This window comes from Falco cherrug, chromosome 10 (assembly GCF_023634085.1).
Source record: "Falco cherrug isolate bFalChe1 chromosome 10, bFalChe1.pri, whole genome shotgun sequence".
In the NCBI taxonomy this organism is placed as follows: domain Eukaryota; kingdom Metazoa; phylum Chordata; class Aves; order Falconiformes; family Falconidae; genus Falco; species Falco cherrug.
Genome location: NC_073706.1, coordinates 20,293,085 through 20,310,704, shown reverse-complemented (window position 1 = coordinate 20,310,704; position 17,620 = coordinate 20,293,085). Strand labels below are relative to the sequence as shown.

General features: G+C 37.2%; 1 protein-coding gene across 7 annotated transcripts in view; it reads right to left on the bottom strand.

Moving 5' to 3' along the window:
• The window catches only part of SHANK2 (SH3 and multiple ankyrin repeat domains 2), a 353,665-nt gene that overhangs the window by 269,236 nt on the left and 66,809 nt on the right, over nucleotides 1-17,620 (bottom strand). The gene's annotated exons all lie outside the window — the stretch shown is intronic.

Genomic DNA, 17,620 nt, shown 5'->3' with positions numbered 1-17,620 from the left:
TCAACATAACCTCACTTCTGCTTTTAGAACGCAGTTGAAAAAATAAAAGTGTGCTTCTTCTCAGGTATGTCATAAGAGTTCTGCATGCTGAAATACCTGCAAAGATCAAAAGATCAGGGAGGTCAGAGACAGAGGTAGCTTGGTGCACTGCAACCTCATCACCAACAGACACAATTATCCATCTGAAAATACTATTTTAACCACTAGTAAGACAAGCTTTTTTCCAGCAACCACTCCTGAAAGAAACTGCTTCTCAGCATGGATAACATAACAGAATCTGGCCCCCAGACTGTCAAGTGTAACTCATAATTCTCCCTGGCAAACAGCACCATCAAAGTAAAGCAGCACTGTACAAACAATATCTCTTTAACTTAACATTCTGCAGCCTGGCTTGGTTCAGGTTCATAAAAGCAATATCTGTGTGTAGAGCAGGGGGTTTCCCTACATTAAAAACAAACAATAATACCTCTCTTCAACATTATCCCTAATTAGCATGTAAAATTCAAAACAGGGAATTCACCAGTGACAGGCAGCTTGCTAGACAGCAGCCATGTTACGCAAAAAAAACAAAATTGATACAGAGTAGATTTACAAACTCAAGTATAAACATGATGTTCAAGGGATAAACACATTTTATTACTTGAGAAAATACATTGCCAGATAGCTAAGAGACAGCTTGACAGAGTTCCTGTACTTCCTTCTGAATTATGCTCTAGATTCAGCAAGCTCAAGGTACCATTTCTTTCCATTTAGTTTACTCCAATTCGCTAAAAACAGTATGGAAAATTCTAACAGCAAAAATGAAGGAAAAATATGTTAAGATCTAAAGAAAGCAAGAAAAAGTTAAAAAGTACAAATATTTCTTGGCATAACACCAATGTACTTCACTTGAATTTGATGGGTAAAGAGTGTGGGACAAAGTGAAGTCAGAGAAAAAACTGAGAGATACAAAATCATACTCATTCAGTTCTTCTGATTGTTGTGCTTTGTAGTTTCCAACTCTAACGTCCTCTCCATCAAAAACATCTCCTGAACCAAAGTTGTAGTGTGTTCAAATAAAACCATAAGCATGAATGCATGAGGACAAGTGAATGGTCTTCACAAGATCCCAGGCTTGAACCAAATTAAGGTGAAGTCGTCCCTCAATTAAGATGAAAACTAAATCACAACATAATTGAAGTCCTGTATTTGTACTAAATTTCTTAGTACTTTAGAAAAAAATAGTAACATAGTATCTTCATAGAAAATACTAGAGTTTGATTCTCTACACACTTCATAATTTACATGTTTTTAAATAGCCATATTTTGCTTCTCAGGCTGTTCTGTAGTCAAATGCTAGATTTCTAATTGAGAGGTTATGGCAGGAAAGAAGGTTTTTGGGTTTTGTTTTGGTGTGTTTGGGTTTTTGTAAGTCATAAGGCATGTCTTCTTGGCAGTGAAAAAGCAGCATAGCCAGCAAAGCTTCAGTGTAAGTTTTTTTCCAATTCCACTAGGAACTGGATTCCAGTCATCAAAATGCATCATGTGGATGTTTACAGACATGAAATATTACCATGAAAGGCTGGAGGTAGCACTTTACAACTAAAGGCTATCTACAGGCTCTGTTATGCTGAAGCCTCAAAAATTGCAGCCTTTTAAAAACTGCATGTACAGCAGTCTTACTATAATGCAGGTTATTTCATTCCTGCAGCAAATGTCCTTTCATTCTGCCCTTTTGCCACAGACAATACACTTATCTTACATCAAAAACATGCATGTCCTTAGTCACATTATTCTGTAAACCTGATAAAGCCTGTTTATGCATCTTAAAAAAAAAAAAAAAAAAAAAAAGCAGCAGTCGCAACACTCATCTACAATTTCCACTAAAACCTGCATTTGTTTGACCTGCTTTTAAAGGGCATATTTACTTTGCATCAGCTCCAGAATCAGAAAGACTGCACTTTCAGTGTCACAGCATGGTGTCAATCAAAGTCCAGCTGAAAAGCATGACTAAGTAGTTCAAGCACAGCACTGTCAGACCCAAACCAGGACCTTTATCTGCTGCACTGACATTTGGTTGGGACCTCTGCTATATATTCTACCATACAATATAGAGAACAGCAACTCCCTGTTTAGGTTTTTTATCATCATTAGAGGCAATTGTATATGAATGATAGTCACCAAAGTGAATCACTTACCAGCTTCCTCCCAAATTTAACTGACCCCGCTAAGGGTGTTAACATGGGCACCTAATTATTTTCAAATTACATTTCGTAACATACATGACTGGCCGATTAAGTACACACACTTGCAACAGGGAAGTAAGCAGAAAGTAAAGCTAAGCAGGGAGGCGTATCTTGGTAGGAGTTAACTCATACAAAATAAAAAGAAATTAGGGTAAACCCATACAGCTAGACTGGCAGTGTCACCTCCGATTTCCAGGATACCCTGTCTTCATAATGTCATTGTAACAAAAAGTTAATGGAGTCACTGAAACCAGGTCACAGCTGAGACACTCAGAGGGCTGGGAAGCACGAAGCCATGGGGTTAATGACTCACTGGGCAAGGCAGCGGAGCAGAGACAAGAGCTGGTTGTCAGTGTCAGGGTACATAAGGTAGAGCGTGACCAGAAGCTGCATGTTTATATGGATATTTGCTCTGCTTAGTAGAAGTAAAGCTTGTTACAGTCCCCCATCGTCTCACTTACTGTCTCACAGACAGATGTTTCTTTCAAATGATGCAACTGGTTACAGTGCCTTACTATTTGCCATGCCATGCAAAGCCAGATGGTCTGCCACCAATTTAGTGAAGAAGGGAAGGAGTTTAATTGACACTGGGCTAGTTGCTATGGATGGTAACTACGTGACAGCTCAGTGAGGTAGAAACTTGAATGAATGAAGTAGCTGTGACACAGAGACAAGGAGCAGGGGGAAGCAGGCAGGAGACAGGGGTACCCCATGATTGCTAATCCAGCATAGGGCACTGGATGAAGAACGAAACCCTCCTAACTGGCAAAGCACCTTTAGAAGAGTATTTGTTTCTCCTGGCCCAGCATTATTCTTAACCTCTGATTTTCTGCTATTAACAGTTAGAAACATTCCCTCTGGACACAGGCAGTTTTTAAGTTCGCTTTCAGAAATTAAACATTTGACACATCTCATAGTTCTGCTTTCCTGAATCTTTTTCCCCAAAGAAACTGAAGTTTAAATAATTGCAAATAATACTACACTTTGTAAACAGTGAAACCTGACAGATGTCCACTTACAGATATCAATGTGACAGTTTCATGTTTTCAGACTCTGGACCAGATCTAAGTAGCAGCAATGACTCACCAGCGTCTCTCTGCTCAGCCTCATAAATGCAGTTCTTAATATATCAATTACTTACATTCAATTATTTAGGGTTTTTTAATTGTGATTAATGCAGTGGTTTGTTCCTTTCAGGAAATAGGAAATTATATATACACACACTTTACCTGTCACTAACCTTTCACAATTGATTTTTTCCACTCTTGAAATGTATCACAGGTAGAGGTTATATTAAATTACAGCAAGGTCTTTGTAGCCTTTAGCAAATACAATTTTAGAGCTTTATAAGTTAGTCCCTGAAAGGCAAGCACCACAACTAAATTGCATTATTGCTCTTTGGAACAAACTGCTCCACCCAGTAAGAAACAATAGAAAAAAAGAGAGAAATTGAAATTGTCCCCTCTTGAATCCAGCCAATGAACTTTGACAAACTTTCTATGTGGGAGTGAGGAGAGCATCTCTTAGTGCATATCTGTTTTGCTCTTAATCAATGCTGCTGCAATTTCCTTCTGCACATGCTTAAAATTTTAAACCAGGTGAGACGTAACGCTTAAAATGCTCTGCCTAAATGAAGAGCAGAGGAAGCTGTTTGGGCTGCACAGTCACAGCTACAACTCACTATAAGCAGTTCATGATAAAGCAGGTGGGAAGTGCTGACTGTTTTTTCTAACCCTTCTCTTCTAGACAATTCCACTTTCCTAATGAAAGTACATTTTATTATTCTTTCCTTCAGGGCTCATGTTTCACCCTTCCATTGTCTCTGCTACACAGCAGTGACCACTAAATGACAGACTTTCAAGAAACCTTGAAATTGCACTGAGTTCAGGTACAGCACTACACAATAAAGGAGAGAACTCTATCCCAGGACAAAAATGTGACTTCAGTCTCTACTTTGCTCGGTCTCAGCCAAGCAGCAAAAACGCAGGACATACAGGATACTCTGACATACATCTGCCCTACATGTTTCCATCTTCACATGGAACTGGAAGGAAGAGGTGGTATAACCCTGCAAATGAAATTGTAACCATAAGACTCTCCAGAAATTGCCTTCCACTTAAACCATAGACTTGTAAAATAAATTATTTATTGTACCACTGAGGACTGCATTATTTCAACAACGAAGAAACACCATTCAAGCAGCAACAGCCATTATGCAATAGGATTCCCAATCAGCAAAGACTCGTAAGAAATCAACACGGAGAAATGGTTGGGATCACTTCGTTAATAAAGAGACTGCTGGAAAAGCTCTTCCATGTGTCATAATTACAATGTATTTTCTTAGTATTAAAAATATAAGAAATGTTATCTTTTTAATAAGCATAAGTTTCCAGATGAAAATCGTTATCAACAATTCACCCAATAGCTGCGATATCAAAAGACAATCTCTAAACCATTCCATTATAATCACAGCCTCTGGAGACAAGCACTTCTGTATTTGATATGAAAATCTAATGGTGCTTATGGTGGGGCAATGAAAAGGCAAGGTAGTTCAACATCAACATATTTCTATTGTGTACTCTCAAAAGAAAAGCTCTCCCTAATAAAACAAAGAGCTAAAGGCTTTTTGGAGTCTAAAGCCACTTCGAAGTTTTCACAGAGTGCCATCAAGTATGTAGTAGCCATCCGCAAGGACATTAGAAAGTTAGGTTTAGGTCATTAAGTATGAAGGCCCTGCCCTCATGTATGCCTGCGCATGCCTGTGCAGCACACAGCACCATGAGGTTCCTTCCCTGATAAACAGTGCCACAAAATCATGCACCACACACTGCAGACTCAGAAAAAAAAAAATCTTAAATTGATATGCATTGGTTGCTTTCATATATGAGCAGCATGTAGATTTTAAAACTCTTTTCAGTGGTACAGATGGAGTTCAGTTTGGAAAAGCAAGAAGTAATCTGTTCCAAATTTCTTTTCCATAGGTGTAGGAGAAAAATGTCCTGATCAAACACTATCGGTTTCTTATGCAATTTCAAAGAGCTTATACATGAAGGCAATGTTTATTTATTGAATGAATAGAAGAACATATCTAGAATTCAGTTTCCATTAGAATTTGGCAAGCATTGTTCTGAGCTCAAATCACACCATACTTAGGTCTTTTCAATTAGAGAAGACATTAAGAATTCAATAAATACAATAAAATGGGTTATTTTCTGAACCAGTTGGAAAATTCTATGTAGTTACAACAGCTATATAATCTAAAATAGAAATGCTGATTAATCATGAATTCCGGATTTTCCTTTCCAAAGGGCAAAGTATCATCCCACGTTTTGTAGTTGTATTGATTACAGTTGATTTTTGACTCTGAGGCTAATTACATTGTAAAATAAAACTAGTGGAAGCTTCTTAGTTCACCTCATTATAAAATAAAACTAAACGGTTGATTAATATGCTATTAATATCACTAATTCACTCTCTTTTTCTAACAGCGCTCCTGAATACATACAATATGGATGACATGAAACATGACCTCAAGAAGAAATATCTGTTTACATTACGGAGACAAACATATACCTTCACATTCCAAAACGTTATTTAAAAGTAATCAGTTTTGAAGCTGGGATGCAATACATCCAATTAGAAAAATGTCAGAAGCAAAATTATTCTTTTGAAAAGTTTATAGTTGTGTAATATTTTGTGCATATAATAAGATAACGTTTTTGTTGAAAACAGAATTTGATAAAATAAAACTTATAAAATTAATTTTATCAATTTGAAGCTTTATTTCAGGTATTAGATTTTGAAGTTTCAGTAAAATTCACTGAAATAAGATGACTAAGATATATATAGAATTTTAAAAAGCAGTAAAATTTAATATTGTTTTCTTTCAATAATAGTCAATAAAGATTTATATAAAGTGAAGAAATAACACACATTCTCTACCAGGACAATAAAATTCTGGCAATTTTCCTAAATTATTCTGTAGTAACATTATGAAAGAATATAAGTAAAAAAAAAATCACACTCAGCATTTTCATACATGCTTCTTTCCTGGACAGAAAATAATTCTTAACAATTTGATTATATAATGTAATACAAGCTTAATATTGCACATTTTGAAAGGAACTTTGTATATTAATGTATCCAATGTCCAGTAGATGGCAAAATATCAGCAGCTATCACCTTTCATCTTCTTGACACTTGCTTAATTTAAACCCCGAAGTATTTTTTGTTCTTTTTCTTTCTAGTTTCCACTTTCTATGTCATCAGATAGCAGGATTAGCTTTACCTTTTGGATGTTTTCTTTATGTTATCTGCTTGAAAGACAATTTCATCTTCATCAGTTCTTGATACAACAAAGCACAATAATGTTACTATCCTTTAAATAGTCCTTTGAAGACAGTTCCTTCACCACTGAATTTTTTTTCTCCACAAGCATGCTGCTGCTACTGTTCCCAAATTTGCCAGAACATGTTAGAATACTGTGTACAAAAATCTCTTAGCAACAATATCTTAGTGTCTAACATTTTCCTTCTTCCAACTATGATTCACAGAGCCATCTGTAGTCAGATATTGACATGCAGTATCTTAAAATAGATACCTTACATTTGCTCAACAACTAGTTTTAGCATCTGAAAATATAAATTATGGGAAAGGGCCAAGATTTCTTTGAGGCTCTTCATCATTCTCTTGATCATTTTAGCACTGTTTAAACAAAGGCTTGCCACGATCACTTCGCCTTAGTATTAAGGTCAAAGTATTCATGCTTTCCAGAGCGCAGCAAGCAGGCAGCTCCACTGTGCTGGGTGCAGTCCCTTACGTAAGCCCTCCAAGCAATCTCAACTGCTTCCCCGGGGAGGACCACCTCACACTGGTATCCTGGCTATTCTTTAATAGTAGTCGAAGACTAGATTTTTATACTTGAAGTACTGCTACAGGCAGCACTAAGATCTAAGTATTTTTCACACCCTTGGAGCCTAAGACTCATGGGAAGTACCCAACAATGGGTGGGACAAGGTCAATGTCTCAGCTCAGCAATGGCAAGAGACCGAAGGGAATGCAACACTGTCCCACACTGTTCAGGGAATGGGAAAAAAATTTTACAACCGTAGCCTCCCAAGCACTGTTTTTGCCTCCCAAAACTCTTATAAAGTTTTCACTCAGAAGAGAAAGGGTCTTGTTTTCAGCTACATCAAATTATCTATCAGTAGCTAAAGACTTTGCATAACACAAGTTATTTGTTGCAATGAAGTGTGCAATTTTGCATAACTTAGAAGAATAGCATGGCAATAAAATCAAGAAACGTTAATTAAAAAATAAACATACTCAGTAGACTATATAGAATGATTTGGTAGCATGGCTTTGAAACAAGCTTAAGTGTAAGGAACACACTTCCACCTCAGTGAAATCAAACAGAATTTTATCCACTTCAAAGGAACTAGAATTTTGCCCTCAATATTTTTGAGCAATTAATATTTTAAAAGCAAGCAAACATAAAACAATGTTCATCCAAATACACAACATGTATTTAGCTGAATATTATCAAAGTAGTACACTGCAAGCATGACTGTTGGCACATTTCCATTGCTAAAATGCTGGTTTTGCTCGCGAGAGGTTTTACAGCCCCTATGGGTCTTCTGAAATACACTCAGTAGCCACAAAGAAGTGCCATAGCTGACCAGCTTAGCAAATACAAGTCAAAATTAAGAGGTTAGCACACTGAATGGCCTCCTTTTAGTCTCTTTGTGTCCTGCAGTGTTGTCTTAACAGGACTCTGTACTGGACTAAACACTTAAAATGCCTGAGGCAGCCTTTGTTCATTGTCCAGTAACCTTATTATGATTTAAAAAGTAGAAACCATATTCTATTTTACACTGTCCTTTCATGAACATACACAATTGTGTTCTTAAGAATTAACCACTCTTATGAACAAGAAATGACTGAATACCTTCAGATTAAACTACACCTGTACGGATACCAAGATAAAAAAAAAAAAATGAGTGCCTTACAATATGGGAGCAAATCACTTCTCATCATCTCCCTTTCTCAGCTTGAAATGCAAACTTAACTCCATGACAAAAGGATCTGTAGTTATGCAAGAACCAGCTTGCCAGAAAGTGTTGAACTGAACACTCCAGCATGTCTACTAAAGTTATCATGAAACATGTCAGAAAGCAAGAAAGGAACATGTAGGCAAATTTACCCAGGGCACAACTTCACTTCTCCACAGCATTCTTTTATTTCCTCTTGTTTCTTTGGATGAGAAATTACTAAGATTTTTAGGTTACCTTACTTTGTACAGATTGCATTAAGCCTCCTCCATGGGCACTGCATGTATTGGGAAATTTAATGTTTATATCTATTCTAAAAGTAGAGAGAAAGATTTCACCTTTCTGCTTCTCTGCTAAAATGCCACCTAGGAAGTCATTCTCAAGATGCATTTTTCTATGCTTGTGTTTTAATAATTAAAATGGAAAAGAAAAAGCAAACAGTGTGATACACATTTACAATTACAGACTCATTCAACGGGAAAATCTAGCTCAAGCTGGAAAGAGCCATCAAAAGCCAGTTATTACATAATCCTTATTACTGCTACATGGGCGAGCAGCAATTTCAAAGGAGTATTTACTAAAAGCAGATAAAGCCAGGTTGCAGCATCAGATGAATCAGATAAAATACAGCCAGTAATAAAATTGACTTAATTTCCATCCCCCCACCCCCAGTAATATGCTAAATCAAAAAGCCATGATTTACAATCTTCTTCAGATGAACTCCATCAGAAAAAGATTGAGGAAGCTATTGGCTAGATTCTACCTTCCTTGAGATTACAATAAGTATCAGGTTATACAGAAAATTCAGCTCAGTGTGTATAGGTCTATGCTGCTGTAGGGCAAAAGCTTCCACCTCTGAAAGCAGTCCTACCTCATGGAAAAGCCAAAATGTGCTGTATTAGCATCTTCTTCCCCAAACACTTTCAGAAAAATGTCTTTCTACTCACAGCAGGCAGTAGATACTGCCCACTATTTCACAGTAAAAACTGTTGATGGGATTCAGTTCTGCAAACACTTAATAACAGAGTGTTGTTTAAACTGCTAATCCAAATGGCTGAAAACGCTTTCTGAAAGCCCTTAGGACAAAATGCATCAGGTTAACAAAATACTACGATTATTCTACCTAATACATTTGGTGGATTTGTTCCAAACTCTGTGGGGTAACTATAACAAAACCTTTGGAAACAGCAGTCTAGTAAAAGCCAATGCCAACAACACACTTTGATGAAGACAGATGCAGGACAGCAGCATATGCCAACTGTTTGTCATGAATGTTCTCTCCAAATGGAAGAGATGCTAAGTCTCTCCTAAAGGCATAGATCCTCCACTTTCATAAGCAATAAGAACTCTCTCTGGTACTGCCAGAAATTAACACTAAATAGCCTGTGTAGTTATGCAAAAGCAAGAGATCATGCCAGCACACCACCCAACCATCATAACCACCATCACTAATCCATACCTGCAGGCCTGAAGTGCCCACGAGTCCCACTCACAGGCTGTGCTGAGCACTGGTTGGACACAAAATAAAAATATCATTGTTGCCCAGAAATGCAAATGTAAGTTCATAGAATCATAGAACGATTTGGGTTGGAAGGGACCTTTAAAAGTCATCTAGTCAAATGCCTGTGCCATGGGCAGGGACATCTTCAACTTGATCAGGTTGCTCAGAGCCACATCCAACCTGACCTTAAATATTTCCAGGCATGGGGCATCTACAGCCTCCCTGGGCAACCTGCTCCAGTGTTTCGCAACCTCACCATAAAAAAATTTCTTCCTTGTATCTATTCTGAAGTATTGACAATCCATTCGGACACAAGCAGACAGAGGAACAGCAGGACACCACTGGGCAGAAGCAGCCACAGCACAAAAGATTTCAGTTTTCTCTGATATTTCTGGTTCATTAGTGCTAATTCAACCGACGTCACTAAAGCTATTACATGCACATAATAGCAACACAGAAAATGTAATAATGTATTACATTTTATAGAGAAACTGAATGGTATTAATATCTTAAAATAACACAATTTAACAGTAAGAAAAACTTAAATGTAGCAGATTACCACAAGCATGCTTATCTATGATTTATGAAACAAATTTCCCATAAGGTTTAACCTTCTTATACCACACACACAGGTACAGGAACCAAGAATTCATAAAAGAACATCTCTCTTCTCTCCTGCAGTTAAAGTTGGATCACAGTCTGATATATTACACTTTTCTGCAAGAACACTAAGAAAAAAAAACCACTGGATATCTGCCACTCTCTAGATGTTTATATAGTGCCTATAATTTCCATCTCAATACATGTAAAACCCTGGCAACAATGCAATACAAATAAGTGGACATTTTATATTCATCTTGTTCATATAGCTCCCATCTTAAGACTAATGAGGGGTTTTGATGTCTTGGAGACACATTTATTTACCCCAAATTTGCTCTAAACCCATATAAATACAAAAATTTCTTCTGATAGACGTAACAATGAAATGAAGTACTTCCAATGGCAATACTGTGCTCTTTATAGCTACAGAAAAAAATACACACTGTTGTCACAGCTGACCTTTTTACAAGAGTAAGACATGCTATGTGTGACTGCTCAGTTATGATCAGGCTATTTAAGAACTTACCCTCGCTTCCTTCTCTTCTAGAATATAGTATAAAAGAAAATCACAGGATCAATATTCAATACTGCTATCAAAATTCTAGAATTAAATTAAAATTATACAAATCTCCATTACCTCTTGCAACTTCACCCATGACAACTAACCACATCTGAATTGTTCACGAGCCTTTCTTACTCTGAGGCAAGAAGTGGTAGTGACCCTTACCATTTAGTTTAATTTGTTCCATTTTATAACCTAGTTTCAGCTGCTTCTGAGCTTTTAGAAGTTTTGCGGAAAAACAAACAGATTGGCTCCCAGCTACCTCAGAGACACTGTCTTTCCCAGGGAAATCCTGCTGCATGTGAGAACACCTGAGGCATTTCAGCCGAACACCCCTGTTTGAGGAGGGAGAGAAAGCACAGAGCATGGGGGATTAAAAAAAAAAAAAGGGGGCGGGGGTGGGGAGGGGAGAATGATCTCTGATAATTTCCACAGAGCACAATACAAAAGATGGGTTTCACGGAGACTCCTCCATAAGTTTACAGTCACATAACAATTGTGCAGCAGCAACAGCTCTCTTTAAAAGAAGATACATTCTGCAGTAAGTATTTTAAGCATCTCCAAGTGTGGCAGTATTTTGCCTTTCTCAATAAAAGAGAATCATATCATTTAATTTCTTTATGTTTTACTGTATTACTTTCATTTGTCTGCTTTTCTGAAAAATGACAGCCAGCACTATGCAAACCAGCACTGGGTCAACGTGAATTATTTTAACCACATTCTGTACCTATATATATTTTTCTGCTCCTGTAACTCTTACTATATCCAGCCCTTATCAGGCCAAGCAAGACTATTAGTGAAAGCTCCTTAGGCTGAGATCCAGCTTTTCAAAAGTAGGTACAATATCTTCAGAAGTAGTTGCGACAGAAGCATCTTTGCTGTCTCATGTTTTCAGCAAGAGTATTACATTCTGCTCTGCTATCTTCTTGTCACCAGCTGTGCAACGAACCAAATATTGACCTTTGGTAATTGTACCTCATGTACCAGTAAGAAGCATCCACCGAACAGTTTGTCAATACTTCACAACTGACAATAGCAGGAAATGTGCTGACAGCTAGGTCACCTCTAACTTGCCATCAAGCACTTTCTTTTTGGAACTGTTACCTGGAACAGTAACTTGTATCCCTACTATCCTCAGGAATATTTTCATCTGCACATATTTCCCCTAATACCCTAAAAGATACTATATCAGCACCACAAAGCCATCGATGTGCCCAAGGCGATGGGCAAATTTCCCCAAGAGCCTTATTCTCAAATGAGAACATGTGTTCCATTGTATAAATAGCATTTCAAAGTAAATGATGAGAAAACATATCATAACTAATCATTGTTTGCATCTGGATATATCACCACGAGACTTTTTTTTATTATTATTCTAATTATATCTTTTTAAGAAATTACGTTGAGCATGCCTACATGTATACATACTCACACACTTTTTTATTTTTAAGGGAAAAAGCCGTAGTTGGTTCTGGTATGGTCACTTCTGTAGATTTAAAAACGCTAAATGCAACTCTTACAAATACCTCTGTTCTGAGTCTTAAAAAGCCATTTGTAGATTTTTTTTATTACGCTTATTCTAGTACTTTTGGTGCTTTTACGTGATTAAAACTTTAACTGTTTTCCTATCAATATCCAAATATGATAAATAACAACTAAGTGCAAATTAGACTGTACACTCTTCCATGACAGATTGTCCTTTACCTATTATTTCTGTACTACAAAACACAATGTAACCAAAGCAATAAGTGACTTAACATAAAAAAATGAAACCAAAGCAAGTATGAATAAATTCCATTACTTGACTCAAATAAAAAAAAAAAAAAAGCAAAAAAAGCAAGAAAAAACAGAAAGTCCAAGAAAAGGCAGAATGCATCACAAGACGACAGCTATATTTTTTGCTAGTAATACCCAATATTCAACAATGCATTCTTCAGACAGGTGCTCTGGGAAAGGAATTAGGATGAAAATAAATACCTGGCAAAAACAAAGTCCTTGTGTAATTCATATGCTCCATTAACACAACAGTTATATAATTTAATATCAAGAGAGAAAACATTATATTTGTAAAGATGTCTTTTTGAGGCACCGGACAGAGATTATTGGTTTTAAAATTAGCTTTCTCAGAGTTTCATCCTTTTAAAAGTAAGTCAGAGACAAAAAAAATACCTGAGAATAACTTCTTGTCCTTTGCCTGTAATTTTCATCAAAAAGATGGACATTAAAAATTATAATAAACTAAAGTAAAATTGGGTTTTGGAAAGTCATTCTAGTGATATGCCAGATAATTAACAAGACCGATTTTTACAGACCACTAGCAGGGCTGGGAGCGTTGCATGTACACCCAGCTTCTGACAGCCCCAGCCTCCCTGGCCTCCCAGCTCATCCTCCCCAGCCCGAGGCTTCCTCCCCAGCATTGCTACCCAAGTAAGAAAGACTCTCTTTTTACAGTCAGTCCCAATCTCCCCTCTAATCTGATTTTCTTTCTCTTCTGTCCTTGATGATTGAAAAATCTCCCCAGGACCCTTATCAATCTTCATCTTGTTCTATTCTACTCTTTCAGGCTGGGGCTCCGAGCCTGAGTCTCAGCCAGTCTTGCACTTTCTCACCTGTCTCCAAGCTCATTGCTCACTTACCCATGTCCAGTTGTGCCTGTCTATATTCACCCCAAGCCAGCTTGGTTTCCAGATACGCAGTCTGGTTTTGGAGCCCCTGTATTAGAGTCAGACTGCAAGAGTCAGACTGCAAACTGGTTTACACTGCCATGTTATTAACATGGTGATCGCTGACAGCATGCAGGGCAATTAAAGAAAACAAAACAAAACAGAACAACATAACACAACAGGGGAGATGGGACAAGGAGAGGTGTGTCAACAGAGTTCCAGTATGAGCAAAACAACACATGTTTTCCCTCACCCATACTCCAAAACAGCTGAATCATTTTGGTTTTCCGAGCAATGTCGCCTGAGATACCAGACATAGAAAATTTCATTTCAAATTATTCAAATTTGGCAAAAATATGAGCAATTGAAAACAGACGTACAGCCAACACACTGAAAGGAACAATTCTACCTGCAGCGGACATGGAAGGCTGCTGCTCCTCCTGCAATCTATAGAACATTAGCATATTAATAACCCACGCTGCTTTGGGACAGCAATGGTCAATGACAAGGTACATTTGAGAGAGCAATATTTTTCAGATGCAACTCAGCCATTAAAAGGTGCCACTAAATGCCACCTCAGAATAGTTCTTTATTTTTGAACACACATGCTTTAAAAACCCTGACTAATTATCAGTGCTATTAGCTCTAAGCTTGAAAGTGCTTTATAGCCCATATGAAAACATATGAATTATTCATACAGAGCTTCTGCTCACTAAAAGAAAAAGGAAAAACATGATAAACAAGGTGCATGTTCCTTTTAACTTATACAACAGAATTTCAATAGATTGTAAATGCTGCAAAACTCTGAGATTTCTGAGTTATTGGATTAACATTTGCCAGATAGATAAGAAGTTATTTTACATTAACCTAGGAGCACACAAAACGTGTGGAAAACTGAGTAGCTATGGATGTTGATAGGATATCATGGCTTTTCTGAAAGGATATGTTGGGAGATTTTACTATTAAAACAGAAACTGTAATGGTTAAAAAAAATACCAAAATCTAAAACCACTGGAAACTTTAAAGCTCGCCTATAGCTAGAACAGAAGTTACAGTTCAGCATTTCATAAACCTGCTTATGAAAGCTGTCAGTCAATGTACTGTCTGTCAGTGGCAAACATCGTGTTTCAGCAAGCTCTATCATCAGGTATGAATGGTTGCGGAGGCATCAGCAGTACTTTCAGCAGGCATGGTTGAGGACACGTCCAAGTTCAGTGCTACAAATGAAAGCACAGACCTGCTCCGATTTTAGGTGCTTCAAAAGAAAAATAGCCAAGCACAATGTATATGAGTGTCTTACCAGCTAGCACTTGCAGTTCTGTAATGCCAATGGGGTTTTTTTCCATCTGTTAGCACAGAATAATTAGCATGTAAGGTACTTAGATTACCCAGCCAAGACGGGATGGATAAGTATGTGATTAATAAACAGAACTGGCAATATAGTATAATGATATGGCACAGGTTTCATCTCACCTGTAATTGCTAGTCAGCCTTTAACCAAAATGCACAATACACAAAAAATTCTCACACTTAGACAGAGGACAGTGATGCAGGAATTGCCCTAATCTACTTGGAATATACACAGGGATGAGATTCACCGCACATTCATGCAAGTGTTCATACTTACTAGCAGGGGGGAGCCCACAAAGAACATACAGAGAAATTTCTGCTGACCCATATTCTGTTATTGCAGAGTACAGCCTATCAGCACAACCTATTACACTTCACAATCAGGCAGACTTTTGGCTATGGGTGACATCAGTTATACTCAGCACTGATTATTAACTTAATGGACCCCAGTAATCAGTCAGGATGGAACATACTCCTTCAAAGCTAGCTAGTAAAAGCTTATGTGCTTAATTGGGAAATACAGAAACTTTTTCATGGCCTCAGCACATGCCAATACCATTCCAACACTAACTCTGCTAGACACTGAAAAGGCAAAAATAACAGCCAGATCCCAGGCAGAGATGTGTACACAGTGTGGGATACCTGAAATAAGTGGCACAGAGTTCAGCCCAGATTAGTTTTCCTTCCATATGAACTGGTAAAACCATGCTTGTTTTAATAAGCACTATGATTTGGTAATAAGTGAACACATGCACATCTTTTATTTTTTTTGGTGGGAAAATTTACATTCATTGGACACTGACATTAGATATAAATTCTGCTGCTCATTTTCATTGAAACAAATAAAGCTTTGGCAGGCCTTGAAAGCAACACACAAATTTCTCCGTGTCTGGATACTTTTGTTTTACAGAATAGCATAGTTTTCATATCATCAGTTTTCTAAGCAGCAATTCAAAAGCATCATCCTTTTAGATTTCTGAGAAAAGAATATAATGGAGGTTACCCAAAGGAATAGATGCTGCAGCTACAACCATTCTCATTATGTACATATGAGATGCTTCAATGTTCCTTGCTACTGATTACATGAGTAAACATTTTTAGTATGCAAAATCCTATTAACTCAAGGGGATTCTGCATAATTTTATAACAGCTCCACTTGTGGTGTTTGATCAACTGGGTCAGCGACAGATGGCAAAGAATTAATTCTAATGCTGCTTTATTGCAGTGCTGGCATCAGGGTTTTCTCTACCAACTCCATTTGGAAAAACTAGAACTTTTCCTACATTCCCTACACCTAAAAATAAGACACCATAGAGTAAAAAGATGGAAATATTTTTTTTTAAAGTATGAGGCTCTAGAAAGTGTAGAACAAAGCCTACTTAATTGTCAGTCTTTCTGCCTGTGCTAGAGGAAGAGTGACCAGTCAAAAGCGCAAGCATCAGAAGCGTAACATATAATAAACAGTAACAAATAGGGGTTTATTCCATAGGGACAGGAGACAGTTCATTGATCAGTAAGTGCACTTCCACAGCTATGCCGTTCGCTTAAAATTATTTATTCTGCCTCCTGTGCTTACTTGATTTTATTTAGTTTTGGCTTGTTATCCTTCACCTTTTGAAGCCCAACAACCACCAGCACTAGCTTTCACAAATACTTTCTTTTCTGCCTTTCTCCTCTGTATTATTCTCTTCTAAGAGGAAGAACAAAAATGTTGCAGTAGTCAGCACAAAAAGAAAGACAAATGGAAGTTTATCTACTTATCATTGTACTATTCCCACATAAAATCCTAAAACAAAATAAAAAGTTAATGTCATAGACAGGAAGTAATAAAATAATCTGTCAAGGTAAAGAAATGACACTGGAACACATCCCCCCAATTATTAGGGTTTTCTCTTAGTCCGTATTTTAATCACTTCATAACTCTAAGTTGCACTAGTAAGTATTACCTAGTACTTAGTGAATTAGTGCTTAGCATATATTTAGATGGCAAACTATTAGCAGTCTAAAAATGGTGCCTAAAATTAAATTATTAACACAGTGTTTCCCCAATTTTGGGAAGATGGTCCCAAAAGTAAACAAAAGATCTGGCTGGGATTTCCAGACAGAACTCTTAATCTCTTGAGATACACAACTTATGTCCAGAAAACCTTCAAAATACGGAGATAATTAAATTGATATAGAAATATTTGGCTGAGTTGTGTGTTTTTTAAAGGCTGAAACTCAGAGGTGGTATCTACATATTAACCTTGACAAGCCAACTCAGAGATCCACATGGACATAGTTAATATTCCAACTATTTCACTTGCCAAAGTATGAGAGAAAAGGCGGCCTTCTGTGATTTCTATGACAGTATTATCCAAAGTGAGGAGGTAATGGAAAACATGCAACAAGCAAAGGTAAATTAGGATTTCTTTTGGTTTTGGGAAATAGCCCCATCACATTTCAGAATGAGACAGTTCCTTTTAATGGTACTACGCCATCATTCTTCCAGAAGCACTATTTTCTATAACTTGAAAAAATTCTTTCTGTTCATTTTTCTTAAAACATAACAGCTTCCATCCCTATGTCTCACATGTCATTTGCATTATGAATGTTTCTCTGAAATCCAGGCTAATTAAGACTGCCTCAAAAATAAGGGCTTAAGATTGTCAGCCATACCTGACAACCCT